This window comes from Acipenser ruthenus, chromosome 3 (assembly GCF_902713425.1).
Source record: "Acipenser ruthenus chromosome 3, fAciRut3.2 maternal haplotype, whole genome shotgun sequence".
In the NCBI taxonomy this organism is placed as follows: Eukaryota; Metazoa; Chordata; class Actinopteri; order Acipenseriformes; family Acipenseridae; genus Acipenser; species Acipenser ruthenus.
Window position 1 is genome coordinate 61,121,626 of NC_081191.1, and position 18,917 is coordinate 61,140,542.

Consider the following 18,917-nt stretch of genomic DNA (forward strand, 5'->3'; position numbering starts at 1 on the left):
TTCATGTAAATTCAAAGTTTTCTTGTAAGTAAATTAATCATGTTTAAAAAAAACCAAAAACGCTGATGCTTATTTAAGACATTTAAGTCTCCCATGAGGATTACAATTACTCTTTACTTTTTCTTTTGATGCTAGTAATATCAGTCTTTGTTGGGGGATATAAAAAAAAAACCTGAGCAATACTGAGCAGTGAATAATTTAAGACCCACTCCAGGAAATGTGAAAAAGACTTCTAGTCGAAACATTTGTCATTAAACTACTTTTAGTATTTCTAAAATGTTAAAACCTGCAGAACCTGGTCATGAAATAAACAAATAGGCTCAAATCCCCTAAGGTGGGGATATTTTTTGCAGAGCAAGCTGGAAAACTACCAGGTAATATTATTCCAAGTGGTAGACTGATTGCAGAACAGGGATGCTACTGTAAGTGTAGAAATTTGTGTATGTTGTCATGGTTATCCACCAGATGCATTTTGGGTCAAGTGAGGCTATTAAAGGATCACAAGGATGTTACTTTCAAAACATGCAGTCAAAGAAAATCCTCAACTAAGAGGATAATATTTACCTTTCATATACAGATAGACTTTAAGTAGATGGGTAGAAAGATGTGATGCATTGATAATTAATTAAAATAGAAAGATGGGGGATAAGGAGATGTTGCAAAATGATCAATTACCTTTATATAGTATTTTTTGACCAGCGGTACAATACACATTTTGATTTAAAGGAGAGTAAACCTTTTCAATCTTAGCACATCTTTAATGGAAGTACAGTTAAAGGGATAATAGATGACCCATTAGCAGAGAGTAATACATAAGTAAGGCGTTAGGGAAGTCATGAGAAAAACATGTTTGTTTCTGTTCAATTGATGAAAGAAAAAAAGTTTTAAAATCCCAGAATTGAAATCCAAGATTCATTTAATAGAATATTTGATGGGTTACAAGAGTTTTAACATTTTAACAAATGCATGAGTCAGATGAAATGTAAAATCAGTATACATATATAGCAGGGCGATTGCCCTGCACGTGTGTTTAGTGTTGGTATAATTTGTGTGGGGAAATGGGTTTAATGTGTGTCGTTTTGGAGTTGATTTGTTTAATTGAATTATTGTTTTACAGACGGGCGCTCGATTGAGACTTGCTGCCTGCTAGGCTTGGTTGAGGGGAAGGGCAGCAAGTGATTGGCTGTGCTGGACCTCAATCAGCAGGTGGGCGGGTCTTGACCGAGTGTCCGTCAGTTCAAAAGCATCCGCAGGAGATGGCTCGGGACGACTGCAAAACGCCATGCCAGAGGGGAGCGGCGTATACTCGGGAGGAGAGGGTCCGCTCTGCAGGAACGACAGCTACGCAACCCTGAGACTGCAAGCGGTGCTTGTGAAGGCAATGCCCAGCAAAGGCCGTATGAATACTGGCTCATGAGTAGGTTAGTTTAGGGGATAGTGATCCCATGTGATGTATAGCGAGGGTTACGTAGTGTAGCTGGTTCCTGGAGCGGGACGCCTCGTTTATAAGGCTAGTGCTCGCCCTCTGGGGCACCTTTTATTTGTCGTTTTTGTACTGTGTTTTATTTTGCCTTTTGTACAGCTTGCTGTATGTGTCCTCTGTGCGTTACCATGGCTGGTAACGTCACTTGACCACCTTTTACTTTCTTTTCTGATTGTATTAATAAATCCTGCGCGCCTGTGCCGGCGTTTCAACTCCACCCCCAATGTCTCGCTGTACTTGTAAACAGCGGCTATCCACGCACGTGACGTAAGACCCGGTCACAACATATATAAATTCAATTACATTAATAGCATACTTTTGAATTAAAAAACAAAACAAAAATAGTCACCATACCATGCCAGCAGAAATCTACACATACCAGTATGTTTGCTCCCTTGAGAATGGTATTTGAACCATACCAAATCATTGGGCATCTAGCTCTTTGAGGTAATTTACATATATACATACAGTATAGTGATCTCAAATTTGATTTGCTATAAAGTTAGCTAATCTGCAGTATCACCAGTGTAGTTAAAAAACTGTCAATCTACAATTTTCTACCGGTACCCATTTTGTGATCAATTTGGCAATGCCCTCTGACATACATTACTACCTTCTGGCTGTTGTCTTCCACATGGTCATGTGACTTACTCAGCTCTGTATCCAGAGAGCTCTTCTCCCTGGTGAAACGTTCCAGCTGATGATAGGCTCAACGGTACACAGATCCAAAGTTGGAACTGCTGCATTTCTGTTCCTGCAACAGCTTCCTTGGTCTCCAGAATCTTGTTCTGAGACTCCTGGAACCATACCTATAAGATCTGCCGGATAAAACTTTGATTGATTACATGTCTAATTATCTGGACATCACATGGAACAACTTTAAGAAGGGACAGCACAAGACACTAAATGGACAGTGTATCACAGAAATTCAATAATGTGCCTGCTAAATTAATGTTTATCTAAAAGTCCAGCTGCTATCATCTGGGTTATAGTCAAATCTATTAGACAGATGATCCATGGACATTTAATCAGGTTAACAATTCAGTACAATATATATAATGTTTGCTTCATTAGGACAGTACTGAGACACAGGGTTGAGGGGTAGTGCGTATATATATAGGTTACAATTAAGTTATTAAGCATCCCAGTGATGGGAGTTAAACTAGTACAGCATTGCCTTGTACAGTTTTGCTGCCAGTATCTCATAAACCATTGATAAGACCTTATGTTTAGCAAAACCTCTCAATACACAACTGCGTTTTTAGGTCTAGGTTGTGGGTAATGTACAAGAACAATTATCACTTTTTTGGCACTAATTGTACAAATCTGTATCACTGCACTGTCTTTCCATTTTAATTGGGGATAGCAACAAACCCAGACCCTAAAGCAACTACCAGCATAGATGGAAACTCCAAACACTGTAAATAATGCATCCTTATTTATTTTTTCATTAATCAAACCAAACCAAATAACTGCAAATGGATTCATTTTTTTTTTATTACTATTAATTAAATGAAAAGAGAAATGCTGTAACTCAATGCATACAGACTCAATGCATCTTGTTAACAGCAGCAGTACACTCAGTTAGCAAAGCACACTACAATTGTCAGCAGGGAATCTCGCACAGATGTAGAAGTAAAGATTGATAAGCAATCTAGTCTCACTCTCTCACCTTTAGTCTCAAATTGATGATGCAAAAAGCCCTTGTGGGATTTTGAAGTTAGGCTAGCTAAAATTATATTTAGCAACTAAGCTTGAGGCTGAACCTTGCTTTACTTAAACTTTTACAAAATACATTTCAATGATGTGATGAAAACAGAAACAATACAAAAATGGGAAACCAAATAAAATGAATGACTCGTGTGTAAGATAACAATCCATTTTTAATCCCTTTACATTTCACCTTTAACTTTGTACATCCAGTTTATTGATGTAATTTATTCATTCCTAAAATGTCTTATCTTGTCTTCTATTCTAAAACAACATCTACCATGTTTTAGATTCACTCTTGGCCATGAGAAAAAAGGTAACAAATTGAATCTTCAGTACTCTACATTGTAGATTGACAGGAGCTAAATACTCCTCATCTTTTTGGTCGCTAAAACACATGTCACTCTCTGCACTAGCCCTGCAATTGATGAATGAATCCTGTTTGTGATTTAGTAATAAAAAAGGAAATTATTCTAGCAAGGGAGGTGTCTATTTCCATGTACATCCTGGTATTATCTTGCAGCATGAGGAAAAAGAAGTGGGAACGCTCTTGATTGAAGGTGTCAAGGTCCCTAATTGGGTCCCTGGTTTAGGATACAGCTCGTTTTGCTTATTTCATCTTGTAGCAATGACTTCTTGACTTATGCTAATGAGTATTAAGAAAGAAAAACATCTACATACAGAAGACGGAATGTGATGATTACACCTTGCACATTTTCAGCTCGTTCTCAATGTAAACCACACAAGACCACATTTTACAGATCAGAAGAACCACTTAATAGCTACTTGCTGTCACAGCACATAAAATTTACTGCACGGCTTGTTCTTGGCAGAGATGTTCTTTTAAATACACCACACATATGAGATAAATGACCTATACATTCACAAGTCATCCTAGGGTTTAGGCTTCCCAGCATATTCTGGTCAATGTACTTCACTTTCCACCAGGGTGATTGATGTGGAAAAATCATTTTTTAAATAATCTATGATTTAAAAAACTACAAATACAAGTGCTACTGTATCTAAGATTAGAAAGGGTTTGAGAAGTTTTAATCATTAAGCTACACTTATTTGGCAAGTGTCATTTGTTTATAAAATAGGCGGCTATATGTTCTAGTGGTTAACGAAAAGGGCTTGTTACCAGGAGATCCCCGGTTCAAATCCCACCTCAGCCACTGACTCATTGTGTGACCCTGAGCAAGTCACTTAACCTCCTTGTGCTCTGTCTTTCGGGTGAGACGTAATTGTAAGTGACTCTGCAGCTGATGCATAGTTCACGCACCCTAGACTCTGTAAGTCGCCTTGGATAAAGGCGTCTGCTAAATAAACAAATAATAATAATAAATGAAGTCCCCCCTCCTTGACGTAGTAGAGGGCCTAGTATGTACACGATTGACTGACCCACTGTCCCAACCCTACTGTATTTCTGTTTTCTTTATTTGTTTTTAATCATTCCTTAGTTGTTTTCAGCATCAAAGGTAAGCAAACTGAGGAATAAGCTGTGGGACATGCTGTGATAACATGGGATAAACTCAAGGAAACTGCTCTTATGTAATTGCTGCCAAAATAATGCAATGCCATTGTTATCTCTTGTAATACAGACTCATATCTGTGTCAATTCCATTTATTATAGAATTCACCTAATATATTGTACTCCTGGTTTTCGAGGACAACTATAATATAAAATGACTGCAGCAACTGTGTTTTTCCAAGGCATATTGTAATAACTGGAAAGGATTATACATATTAACAGTGCTGGATGTGCTATTCACATACAGTAGATTACCTTAAAAATATATTAAATAGTCATTTTAAAAGGGTGAGATATATCAAATCCTGCCAATATCTGAGGCCTGAGAATATGCTTGTTCTAGCCCTGTAACAAAAATAGGTTTTGTTGTTAAATAATGAAGGGGAAGGGAAACCTTAAAACCTTCCACTCACAGTCTTGAATCTGTTTGAGTGTTATGTGACTCATACTGCAGATAAAACTGCATTTTGCAGGCTGCAGTCTTGCTCTGACTTATGGTTCTGTGACTCAACTTCCCTGGCTTCTTCTGCATTTAAGGACTTTGCTTTTAAAATGCATTCTTGTCGATGGCAGGCCTCCAGTCTATCTAATGGATAACTTGTTTTAGAACTGAAATCAGAAAGGTGTTTTGTTAGGAAGGTCAATTCAGTAATGTTTTGCCTGTGTAAACTCCTTAAGTCGGCATTCAAAGACGACAGTCCTATTAAAGATCTGAGGTTTGATAAGCCCTCTGTTACTGTCATCTAAATGATCTTGATAGAAAGCTTGTCCTAATAAAATGACATCTTCAGATTGCTTCCATTCTGAAAGGGGCTGACAGAGAGTGGTCTGAATGGTGAGTTTACTGCCACAAGAAGGGAGTTTACTGTATTTTGTATAATAATATATTTTAAAAGACCTTTTCTTTCTCTAGGTAATTTTAACACACACGTGCTGCATTAGAGAACACAGCCAAACTTTTACAACATTTAACACTTTCTGACACTGCCTTCTAACAAATATACAGCAGAATAAGGCCATTGTTCCTTGGGCCGTTCACAGGTGACTGCAGTCCTTTTGAAGATGGAAATAAAACCTCTGGATCATCATTGGGGGCCATAATTGTCATCTTAGCGCATCCCAGGGTAATGATGGGCCCCGGGTCCTTTCAACAGCAGCTCCTGGAATGCCAGAATCATTTGCTGTTGATTGAGCTGCTGTTGTTGTTGAGCCCAATATTCCTGCTCCTGCAGCTCCACCAAGGGTCACACATATGTCACAAAGAGAAGACGGCAGGCTGAAGGTATCTTTCACTGTTATTATAGGAGTGGCAAGCAAGGCTGAGGCTTACAGAGAATGTTTTTGTACAGGTGACACCAAAGTTATTAAAGTGCAAAGTTAATAATATACAACATATAAACATATAAACGTTAATTACACGACTGTGTAACGACATGGCTGTGTTTTTGTTTTGTTTCCATCACTTTTTTATTTTATTGTTTTGGTGGCCAAATGAAGCAGGGTGCACTTGCGGTTTCTTCAACACAACCTAAAATCATCTTGTAAAACCCAAACTGGAACGCTGACAGACACACTGTATACTGTACTGTGCAAGAGTTTAAAGAGCTTTGTTTTGCTTTGTTGGGAAGAAGATAAAAGTCAGTTGCAGAACTTGCGTCCGAAATGTAAATGGACATCGAACCAAACTAACAAGATCAGTAGCTGTGTCAGGATTTAGGGCATCAGAAGTCTAATTGTTTGAGTGTCTCTTTCCGTTATTGCAGAGTGATCTTTTTTTTTTATAACCTGGCCTTCTTGTCTCTGTTTTTACTTGTATTCACAAACACATTGTTTTAAGTTGAGAATTCTGTGTCACTCATTAAACTGAGTCCAGGATCAATTTAGCAAGGGGTCATTTATACCATTTATTATGGAAAGGCGCTTTATAAATAAAATGTATTATTATTATTTGTATTATGCTTATTGCTCGCCTTTATAATTTCTGACTGTGCAGAAAGTAGAAATATTAAATTTCCATCCATTTACCCATTCAAGTTGTGTTTGAAGAAATATTGCTAAAGGGGGTTCCAGAGGGGTTCCATATGCTCAAACCCATATGCTTGACGCTTCAGGAGGAAGGACAGTGCCAACAGAAATCCTAATTATCCAAGTAAATTATAAATACACCATACTACAACATGGAGTTTCTCTTAAGATATAAACAACTGGACATTCCTGAAAACAAGTGCTGCACCTCAGTCTCCTGACCGCTGTTTAAAAAAACAATCCTCATTCTCATAGACAAAAAGCCAGAATTTTTAAAACCTAATATACTGACCCTTTTTTCCCCCTAACTAGCCTTTTTTATAAAGTTAAATGGAGTCCATCTGTGTGCAATAAAAGTGGTTCACATGACTTCAGATTAAATGCACCTGTCTCTGTAAGGTCCCACAGTTGGGTAGTGCATTCAAAGCAAAGATACTACAATGAAGACCAAGGAGGTTTCAAAACAACTCCGGGATAAAGTTGGGGAAAGGCACAGATCAGGAGAGGGGTATAAAAAGATTTCAAAGGCATTGAATATCCCTTGGAGCACAGTCAAGTCAATCATTAAGAAGTGGAAGGTATACAGCACCACCCAGAATCTGCTTAGAGTAGGCTGTCCTCCCGAACTGAGCAGCCGGGTAAGAAGGGCATTGGTCAGAGAAGCCAGCAAGAGGCCAATGACAACTCTGAAAGACCTTTCCATGGCTGAGATGGAAGAAACTGTCCATGTGTCAACAATAGCTCAGGTATTCCACAAATCTGGCCTGTATGGAACAGTGGCAAGAAGGAAGCCATTTCTGAAAAAAAAGCCCATGTAAAATCCCGCTTGGAATTTGCAAAAAGGCATGTGAGAGGCTCTGAAAAGATGTGGCAAAAGATTCTGTGGTCCGATGGAACAAAAATTGAGCTATTTGGTCTAAATGCAAAGCGTTATGTCTGGCGCAAACCCAACACAGCACATCACCCAGGTAACACCATCCCTACTGTGAAGCATGGTGGTGGCAGCATCATGCTATGGGGATGCTTTTCATCGGCAGGGACTGGGAAGCTTGTCAGGGTAGAAGGCAAAATGGATGGAGCTAAATACAGGCAAATCCTTGAGGAAAACCTGCTTCAGTCTGCAAAAGACCTAAGACTGGGACGGAGATTCACCTTTCAGCAGGACAATGACCCCAAGCACACAGCCAAAGCGACACTGGAGTGGCTTAAAAACAAGAAAGTGAATGTCCTAGAGTGGCCCAGTCAAAGCCCAGACTTTAATCTGATTAAGAATCTGTGGCAAGACTTGAAGATTGCTGTCCACCAACGATCCCCATTCAACTTGACAGATCTTGAACAATTTTGCTAAGAAGAATGGGTGAATATTGCACGATCCATATGTGCAAACCTGGTAGAGACTTACCCCAAAAGACTCACAGCTGTAATTGCTGCCAAAGGTGGTTCTACCAAGTATTGACTCAGGGGGGTGAATACTTATCTAACCAAGACATTTCAGTTTTTTTTTTATTTTTCATTAGCTGTTGTTTCACAATAAAAAATTCTCTTGCCTCTTCAAAGTGTTGAGTAGGTTGTGTAAATCAAAGGGAAAAAAATCCCATTTAAATGCATCAAGATTTCAGGTTGTAACACAACAAACTGTGAAAACGTCCAAGGGAGGTGAATACTTACTATAGGCACTGTTGAAACATGTATTTAAGCCAATAGTAATAAAAAAAAAAAAAAAAATACTTACATGTAAAATACTTACATACATCTGTGTTTAAGTATCCAATAATTATGTAATTGAAGTATTTTGTTATTTGTAACGCATACATTCAATTGCATTGTTAACTCATCTGAACAGGATAGGCTACTTACTGGTTGGAAAACATAAATGACGTTTGTAGCCTGTTCATTGTTCAAGTCTAACATGACCAGTTTTGGTGTGCTTGTGTGGGCTGTACCATGATCCTCCCCGAAGAGTGAGAAGACCCTGCAGATTTGACCCCCTGGATTACTACTCTGATGATGTGATTCGTAGTTGGCATCGAATAAACAGGAGCAGTTATTCACCTTTGTAGAGTCATGAAGTGAAGAGTCAAACTGCTAGAAACAAGGCTGTCCCCGTAATGCAAGTTACAAATTCTCGGCATGATTTGGATTCTGATATGAGCACGTTTTTGCAGGTAATAAAACAAACACTACCGGTAGTTTTTGTTTTTCTGTATTGTATTGATCACTGTCCGTGAGTAGAAAGCAGGCAGTACTACATTACATATTTTTCACAGCATTCCATCTACCGATAGAGGCAGCTCAAGTAATTTTAAAGTAAATTATATTGTATTACAAGTCCCCCAACAAGTACGTGTTATCTGTTTAGAGCGATGGCGGGTCTGAGACTGATAACTGTACAGATACGGAAGCGTACTACTACAACTAGTCTTGTGCTGCGCAGTGAGACCGGGAATCTCCACTTTTTATGTATGCATTGACCTCAAACATTTGATGTTTTTTACTTTTGACATAAAAACATAAGAAGAAAGAACATAAGAAAGTTTACAAACAAGAGGAGGCCATTCAGCCCATCTTGCTCATTTGGTTGTTAGTAGCTTATTGATCCCAGAATCTCATCCAACAGCTTCTTGAAGGATCCCAGGGTGTCAGCTTCAACAACATTACTGGACAGTTGATTCCAGACCCTCACAATTCTCTGTGTAAAAAAAGTGCCTCCTATTTTCTGTTCTGAATGCCCCTTTATCTAATCTCCATTTGTGACCCCCTGGTCCTTGTTTCTTTTTTCAGGTCAAAAAAGTCCCCTGGGTCGACATTGTCTATACCTTTTAGGATTTTGAATGTTAGAATCTGATCGCCGCGTAGTCTTCTTTGTTCAAGACTGAATAGATTCAATTCTTTTAGCCTGTCTGCATACGACATGCCTTTTAAACCCAGGATAATTCTGGTTGCTCTTCTTTGCACTCTTTTTAGAGCAGCAATATCCTTTTTGTAACGAGGTGACCAGAACTGAACACAATATTCTAGGTGAGGTCTTACTAATGCATTGTAAAGTTTTAACATTACTTCCCTTGATTTAAATTCAACACTTCTCACAATATATCCGAGCATCTTGCTGGCCTTTTTTATAGCTTCCCCACATTATCTAGATGAAGACGTTTCTGAGTCAACATAAACTCCTAGGTCTTTTTCATAGTTCCCTTCTTCAATTTCAGTATCTCCCATATGATATTTTTAATGCACATTTTTTTGCCTGCATGCAATACTTTACACTTTTCTCTATTAAATGTCATTTGCCATGTGTCTGCCCAGTTCTGAATGCTGTCTAGATCATTTTGAATGACCTTTGCTGCTGCAACAGTGTTTGCCACTCCTCCTATTTTTGTGTCGTCTGCAAATTTAACAAGTTTGCTTACTATACCAGAATCTAAATCATTAATGTAGATTAGGAATAGCAGAGGACCTAATACAGATCCCTGTGGTACACCACTGGTTACCTCGCTCCATTTTGTTGTTTCTCCTCTAATCTGTACTTTCTGTTTTCTACATGTTAACCACTCCCTAATCCATGTGCATGCATTTCCCTGAATCCCTACTGCGTTCAGTTTGAGAATTAATCTTTTATGCGGGACTTTGTCAAAAGCTTTCTGGAAATCTAAATAAACCATGTCGTATGCTTTGTAACTACCCATTGTCAATGTTGCATCCTCAAAAAAGTCAAGCAGGTTAGTTAGACACGATCTCCCTTTCCTAAAACCATGCTGTAATATATAATAAATCCCTGCTGTACATACTACAAAGTGGTTCCTGTGTTCTGCTGTATTTACTAAGTTTAATAATAATGGCCCTTGTGAATAGAGCCCATAGTCCAATGTGTATTGAACCTGGAGTAATTCAACTGTTGCATTACACACAAAGAAACCTTTTACATACCCATACAGAAACAGTAGAACTAGACACAGACCACTGCAATGTCATGTTTAACTCATGCTTCAAAAAAACTTGCTGATTATTTAAAGTCTGTTCCGATTCATTAAATAATGGATGGTATTCATCATCTGGAACTACCAATATTTAATAATTTGCTTTAGTAAATTTACCTTATACTGTATATTCTTTAATTTTGCAAGAAGTCAGACTACCTATTGGGCGTGGGTTTAACACACAAACTGTAAACTATGTTTTGTGACATGAAAGAAGCAAGGCGAGGCTCTTGAGTGTGATTTCCTGTAGCTTCACTGTAGGAAGATATAAATATTATTATTTATTTATTGCATTTATATAGCGCTTTTCATACAAAAGTATTTCAAAGCGCTGTACAGTACATTGCAAAAAGCATAACATTTACACAACACAATACATTTGTATAAAAGGTCCTCAGGCATGTCACACACACAACTGCTACATATTAAATAGCTCATTCAAATAACAGTATATACAGTGCCTTGCAAAAGTATTCAGATCCCTGACCAATTCTCTCATATTACTGAATTACAAATGGTACATTGAAATTTCGTTTTGTTTGATATTTTATTTTAAAACACTGAAACTCAAAATCAATTATTGTAAGGTGACATTGGTTTTATATTGGGAAATATTTTTAAGAAAAATAAAAAACTGAAATATCTTGCTTGCATAAGTATTCAACCCCCACACATTAATATTTGGTAGAGCCACCTTTCACTGCAATAACAGCTTTAAGTCTTTTGGGGTAAGTATGTACCAGCGTTGCACACAGTGTTGGAGTGATTTTGGCCCATTCTTCTTGGCAGATTTGCTCCAGGTTGTTCAGGTTGGTTGGACGACGCTTGTGGACCGCAATTTTCAAATAGTGCCACAGATTCTCAATGGGATTGAGATCAGGACTTTGACTGGGCCACTGTAGGACATTCACCTTTTTGTTCTTGAGCCACTCCAATGTTGCTTTGGCCTTGTGCTTGGGATCATTGTCCTGCTGAAAGGTGAATTTCCTCCCAAGCTTCAGTTTTTTAGCGGACTGAAGCAGGTTCTCTTGCAGTATTTCCCTGTATTTTGCTCCATCCATTTTTCTTCAATTTTAACAAGATGCCCAGTCCCTGCTGATGAGAAGCATCCCCACAGCATGATGCTGCCACCACCATACTTCACTGTAGGGATGGTGTGTCTTGAGGCATGGGCAGTGTTAGGTTTGCGCCACACATAGCGCTTTGAGTTTTGGCCAAAAAGCTCTATCTTGGTCTCATCTGACCACAAAACCTTTTCCCACATTGCAGCTGGGTCACTGTCATGCTTTCTGGCAAACTCCAGACGTGCTTTCAGATGGTACTTTTTGAGTAACTCCCAGCCACTGAACTCTGTAGCTCCTTCAAAGTGATTGTTGGCCTCTCTGTGGCTTCTCTCACAAGTCTCCTTCTTGTTTGAGTTTTGAGGGACGGCCTTTTCTTGGCAGTGCCTGGGTGGTGTGATGCAGCTTCCACTTCCTGATTATTCCATCCAACTGTGCTCACTGGGATATCCAAACACTTGGATATTATTTTGTACCCTTTCACTAATCTATGCATTTGTATTACTTTATCTCTAACTTCTGTAGAATGCTCTTTGGTCTTCATTTTCCTTCAGATTCACAGCCTGACCAATGATCCTTCAACAGTGGGGTTTTTATCCAGAAAATGTGACAGCAACTTTAATGGTTCACAGGTGGAGGCCAATAGTAAGGTAATTGTGTCCTCGTTAGGGCAATTTTTCATCGGTGTAAACTGGGAGCTTCCACAGCACAGGGGTTGAATACTTACGCAAGCAAGATATTTCAGTTTTTTTATTTTTTAAAAAAATATTTCCCAACATAAAACCAATGTCACCTTACAATAATTGATTTTGAGTTTCAGTGTTTTAAAATAAAATATCAAACAGAACGAAATTTCAATGTACATGTAATTTGTAATTCAGTAATATGAGAGAATTGGTCAGGGGTCTGAATACTTTTGCAAGGCACTGTATATTTAAAAAAGAATTGTTAAAAAGCAAACATTTTAGTTACATTAAAAACCACTAAGATAAGAAAGTTGTTTTATAAAAGTATTTTCAGTCTTGACTTAAAAACTGTAACAGTCCCAGCTTCCCTGACGACAGAAGGGAGGGCATTCCATAATTTAGGGTCTCTCCATGAAAAAGCCCATTCCTCCTGTGTTAATTTTGTTGACCCTAGGAATAACCAGTAGCCCCACATCATGTGATCTAAGAGAGCGATTTGGATAACACGGGGTCAGTAACTCTCGCAAATAACTAGGTGCTAATCCAATTAGGGCTTTTTAGGTTAACAGCAAAATCTTAAAATATATTCTATATTGCACAGGGAGCCAGTGTAAGGAGGCTAAAACAGGGGTAATATGTTCGCTTTTCCTATTATTATTATTATTATTATTATTATTATTATTATTATTATTATTATTATTATTATTATTAATATTATTATTATTATTATTAATTAGTCATTTAGCAAACGCTTTTATCCAAAGCGACTTACAGAGTCTGGAGGTGGACTATGCTTCATCAACAATTGCTGCTGCAGAGTCACTTACAATAGGACCTGTGCTTTATGTCTCATCCGAAGGACGGAGTACAAGGAGGTTAAGTGACTTGTGCAGGGTCACACACAGTTAAGTTGCTGAGCGGGGATTAGAATGGGACCTCCTGGTATCAAGCCCTTTTCTTTAACCACTGGACCACCAAGCCTCCTTAGTCTCTCGGCATCAGATACAGAAACAATTGGTCTAAGTTTGGCTATATTTCTCAAATGGTAAAAAGATACTTTTGTAACTTCCATAATATAAGTCTCAAATGATGGATAAGGATCAAAGATGACCCCCACAGCTTTCATTTCTAGTTTAAGATTTAATGGGAGATTACTGGGAGCTCATGTAATCCCACATATTTTAGTTGGTTCTGAGAGCCCTGTAGCATACCCTCTGTTTAATCTGAATTTAGCATTAAATAATTCTGAGACATCCAACAAGCAGCAAGTAACTCTCCAGCATAAGTATTTACTAGCTTTAGCGTATCATCTGCATAGTAATGGAAGTTCACTCCGTGTGTGTGGATAATATCACCTAACGGTTGCATATATAATGAAAACAACAAAGGACCAAGAATAGAGCCCTGTGGAACATTGCAGACAACTTCAGACCTTTCAGATTTTGCCTCCCCAATAGAGACAAACTGAAATCTATCGGAAAGATAAGATTTGAGCCAGGATAGGATAGTACAAGGCCAGACAGTCCCACTGTGTTTTCAAGATGATTCAATAAGATGGAGTGGTCTACAGTATCAAAGGCAGCACATAGATCTAAGAGAATTAAAACTGATGGAAATTTACAACTCTGACAAGGGCTGTCTCGTTGCCATTTTCAGCACAGAATCCAGACTGAAACTTCTCGGATACACCATTAAGAATTAGACATTTTTGTAATTGATTTGCAACAACTTGTTCTAGAACCTTACCTAAGAATGGTAAATTGGAGATTAGCCTTGGAGATTGTGTTTCTTAAGCATAGGCTTTACCACAGCTACCTTAAATGCTGAACTATACTGGAGGAAAGTGAACCATTTATCATTTTTAAAATGTGGTTATGAATAGCACCAGAAACATATTTTTAAAATTTTGTAGGAATAGGATCAAGAGAGCATGTGGTAGCTCTCATATGCTGAACTAGTGCTGTCAGTTCTTGTAAATGAATCAAAGAAAAAGGCTCTATAGTAGCCTTAACAGTTTTAATTGGTAATATTGCACTATACTTATCCTTAATAGAAGGTGTCTGTTTAATCTGATTTCTGATGTCCAGTATTTAATTTTAAAAAAGTTAAAAAAAAAAAAAAAGTAATTGCACCTAAGAGAGGAGCCAATGTCTTTATGTGATTATGCGTAGGACCTTTTACATACAAGATATAATCCAAGGAATCCAGCAGCTTCAGAAATTCCAAGGAGTTAGACTCAGAATCAATGTCCACATGATGGTTAAAATCACCTAATAAACGAATCCTATCATATTTGACTGTCAATATAGATAGCAGATCACCAAATTCGGGCAAAGATATTTACTCTTAACGGTAACTGTATTCACGTTTTTTGTAATTGGTCTTATTTGAAATCGTTCTTATCTATTTATTGTACTTACTACTTGCTCTTAATGAAATTTACTCTTATACACACATACCTTTACTACAAGTTTCAGGGCTCTTAGTCGAATTTGCTCTTAAAAGTAATTATTTTCTGTACTCTTTATTTTGCTCTTATTTGAATTTGCTCTCATTTTCTACTGATTGTACTGTATTTTATAACTGCTCTGATTGATAATGTGATACTTTGTATTGTGTAAGTCGCCCTGTATAAGGGCATCTGCTAAGAAATAAATAAATTAATAATAATAATAATAATAATAATAATAATAATAATAATAATAATAATAATAATGGGTTTGACTTTGGTGGATGATAAGTAATTATAATATGAACAGGCAATGGGCTATTTAATGTTAAGGTTAAAACTTCAAAAGATGTATAACCTTTAACAATTTCCTTTTTGATTTTATATTTTTTATTGAGAGGAACGGTAGCTTTTACAGTTGTGCCTATTTGCTTGGTGCTGGCCAAGGTTGCCCCATTTGTTTCTTCAAACTTAGCTTGTGTTTTGCTTTTTTTTTCACATTTCCAATGTGTTTTTGTTTCAGATTCTATATCCACTATGGCAGACAGTAGCAAGTCCACCTCCACCTCCACGCCCAGTACCTTGTTCGACACTAAAACGTCTTCCTTAATGTATGTTAAGGTTAATTGTTGGCTTACTTGTTGTATGGATGTCATTAGTGTATCCAGATCAATGCTCCCTCCTACAGCATTGATGCTGATTGAAAAGAATGGCTGTTGTGAGAACAGAAAACCATCTGCATTAATGCAGGAAGGAACCTTGAACCGTATACAACAAATCCAATTTATTCTGGTGAAAGCTGCCAACAGTAATGAATGAAATGTTTTTGTTTTTATTCCCTTGCTGATTCATGGCCCACGATGTGTGAATAAAAATACCAAAATCTTCATTATTTTGCAAGATATATCCCTCCAATATGTGCAACGCAGGATACAGAAATGTGTTTCTTGTGAACACTACAGGGTGTTCTCACAAAAGCTAAAGTGGTTGCATCAATAACCTGTCTGGTATGTCCGGTTCAAATAGTTGATAAGGCACCGTCAGCTTATTTTTCTGTTACATGTACAGTATTCTGCATCCAGATTTAAAAAAATATATATGTTATTATTTAATGTGTCCTTTTGCTTACTATAAGAGTCTGTATTTGCTGATGTTTCAACTGTATGTTCTAGCATATTAAGACTACAATTTGGAAATCCTAAGTTACATTCAAGGGGCAAGGGAAGATTAATTTAAATCACACTCCCTTAGTTCAGCATGGGCTAAATTGTTTAAATGTATTTAAGCCTGAGGTGGCGATGAATTGCTTCTATTTATTCATGGTTGGAATCCTGCTCCATAAATACTTACATTTTAGTTCTAGACCATTATTACACAAGGCACACCCGGCTGCAGGCAAAGATCCAACAGCCACTAATATTACATGAGGCACACCCGGCTGCAGGCAGAGATCCAACAGCCACTAATATTACATGCGGCACACCCGGCTGCAGGCAGAGATCCAACAGCCACTAATATTACATGAGGCACACCCGGCTGCAGGCAGAGATCCAACAGCCACTAATATTACATGAGGCACACCCGGCTGCAGGCAGAGATCCAACAGCCACTAATATTACATGAGGCACATCCGGCTGCAGGCAGAGATCCAACAGCCACTAATATAACATGAGGCACACCCGGCTGCAGGCAGAGATCCAACAGCCACTAAACTTTGATCTCCGGCCAGATTTAATTGTTGATTAAGGAAAACTCACTGGCTAGAAAGAATAATGCTTTTGCTTATACCCACCAACTTATGCTTGATCTTTATTTGTAATAATGTATAGCTCCTTGTTCACATTACTTGTGACTGTTATAGCAAACCAGGAGGTACACCATTTTTTGATAGTGCTAAACCCAGTATATTTTGGGGTTCTACACACTATAGCCCATGATGATGTATGTTTTGTTCAGATTTTTTGCAGGGTGTAAAATATGATGATTTATTATTTTGCTTTACTACTTCTGGTAGAGGGCTAGCAGAGAATTCTTCTGTTTGATGAAATTGGGTGTTACACTAAAGCTCAATGCCTTTATGAATCTAATCTTTGTATACATGTAGACGATAATGTATCCTTATAAGGTATTTCATCAAATACCGGACCAGGAGGCTTACATTTTGTATTAAACTGCTTTGCGTAATATAGATTGTTGCATATCGTATCACACAGAATAATATTGGTATGGAATGCTACCTATGCAATTTCTATTAATTTTGCCAATTTGCATTGCGCTTGCCTGAAGTTTACAATTTCTCTCAGTAATCATATCTGCTGTATTATGAACCATGCTTACATGGACATACAATGCTTGAAATTCTGTTTGCTTAGTGAGTGGAACTGCCCCATACTGTCAGAGTGTTCATCATCACATTGTTTGTACATTTTTAAAAAAAATTATTATGCATTTCCCTTGTCAGTTTCAAAAAGGTTATATTACATCCATGACCTCCCTGTGGTAGCATCTCAAATCTTTGTGATATGTGATCTTGCTTTTATTTAGGCTTTTTTAATATATTCTTTGTAAAAGTGGGCATAGCTGGGTGTTTTTTTTTTTCTCAAATGGTTCTTGTTTGGTCTGTATTTACTCCCCTCCCTCTTCCTCACAAACTGTTATAATTACTTTGCTATGCTATGTATTTCCTAAAGGATCTGACAGCGCTTTAGTTGTATGTTTAGAGGTGTTTATTGTCTATTCAATTGATATAAACAGTGTACCCAGCATGTCACTTTACATATTTTATTGACAGTGGCAGTATTTATATTCACATATAGACCCTTTTATCAGCTACTGACATTTTTAAAGTTTATATATATATATATATATATATATATATATATATATATATATATATATATATATATATTTTTAAATGGTCATTTTGCCATGGTGTCTGTAGCTTTGAAGTTCTTTTTTTTCACTGGTACAGTATTTGGTCCTAATTAATCTTAATTTACTCAAAAAATGTATTTGTCTTACATAACCATTCTCTACTTCCACTGTTTAACCACTAAAAGAATCGGCATAACCGTTTGATTTGCTTTTCCTAAATCCAAAACAAAACAATTACAAGGCTCTGGTAAAATGGCAGCAACTGGCACCCAGCTCAGGAATTGTACAGGCTCACAGCTCCACCTCCTGGCGGACAACAATGTCACTTTTGACGGATTAGTATTTTATTTATTTATTTATTTATTTTTACATATTATCATTGTCATTATATAATAAACGTATAATAATTTGTTGTCCTACAGTCAAAAAATATGCTGCTATAATACTTATCAATCGATAATTAAAAAAAAAAAAAAAAAAAAAAACGGCTACATACAATACTATTTAAATATTTTGTTTTTAGGAAGTGAACTATTTTTCTAAAAATATTATTATAATATTTTGTTTTAGTTAATAAACAAAACGAAATCGGTATATTTCAAATGCATATGTAAATATTAATGCACTTCTGTTGTTTAGACGCGGATTTAGTATAGATACCGAATATTTGTATCAACAGTAGCAAGTGTCTGTTTGCCGCATGTTGCAATGTTTGGTAAACCGTGCTGAGCTCTTTACTATTACAATTAACATTAATTGTATATATAACGCCAAATAATTTTTATCATAGGAAAACATTGACTATTACAAGAAAAAAAAATTTGCCGAAACCCGGGATCGAACCAGGGACCTTTAGATCTTCAGTCTAACGCTCTCCCAACTGAGCTATTTCGGCTGTACCGTATATGATGGAAATACACAACATGAATATATAGAATATCTGGCTCCAGCTGCTTCTGGTGTGTTTTTTTAAACCACTTAAATAATAGTGTAACATATCATCCAGTTAATGTAATAGTTATTTTTATTTATTTTACATATTTTCTAATGTTTTGAGATGGTTAGACTAGAATCGTAAAGATAGGCTGTAATTTCTGCAGTGATACAAATTATACCACAAAAGA

The 18,917-nt window shown here is 37.2% G+C and overlaps 1 non-coding gene across 1 annotated transcript; it reads right to left on the reverse strand.

Moving 5' to 3' along the window:
• Window positions 1-18,615: 18,615 nt before the first annotated feature.
• On the reverse strand, window positions 18,616-18,688 carry trnaf-gaa (transfer RNA phenylalanine (anticodon GAA)). The gene has a single exon. It is a non-coding gene; the product is annotated as a tRNA-Phe (tRNA).
• Between the last annotated feature and the right edge of the window lie 229 nt (window positions 18,689-18,917).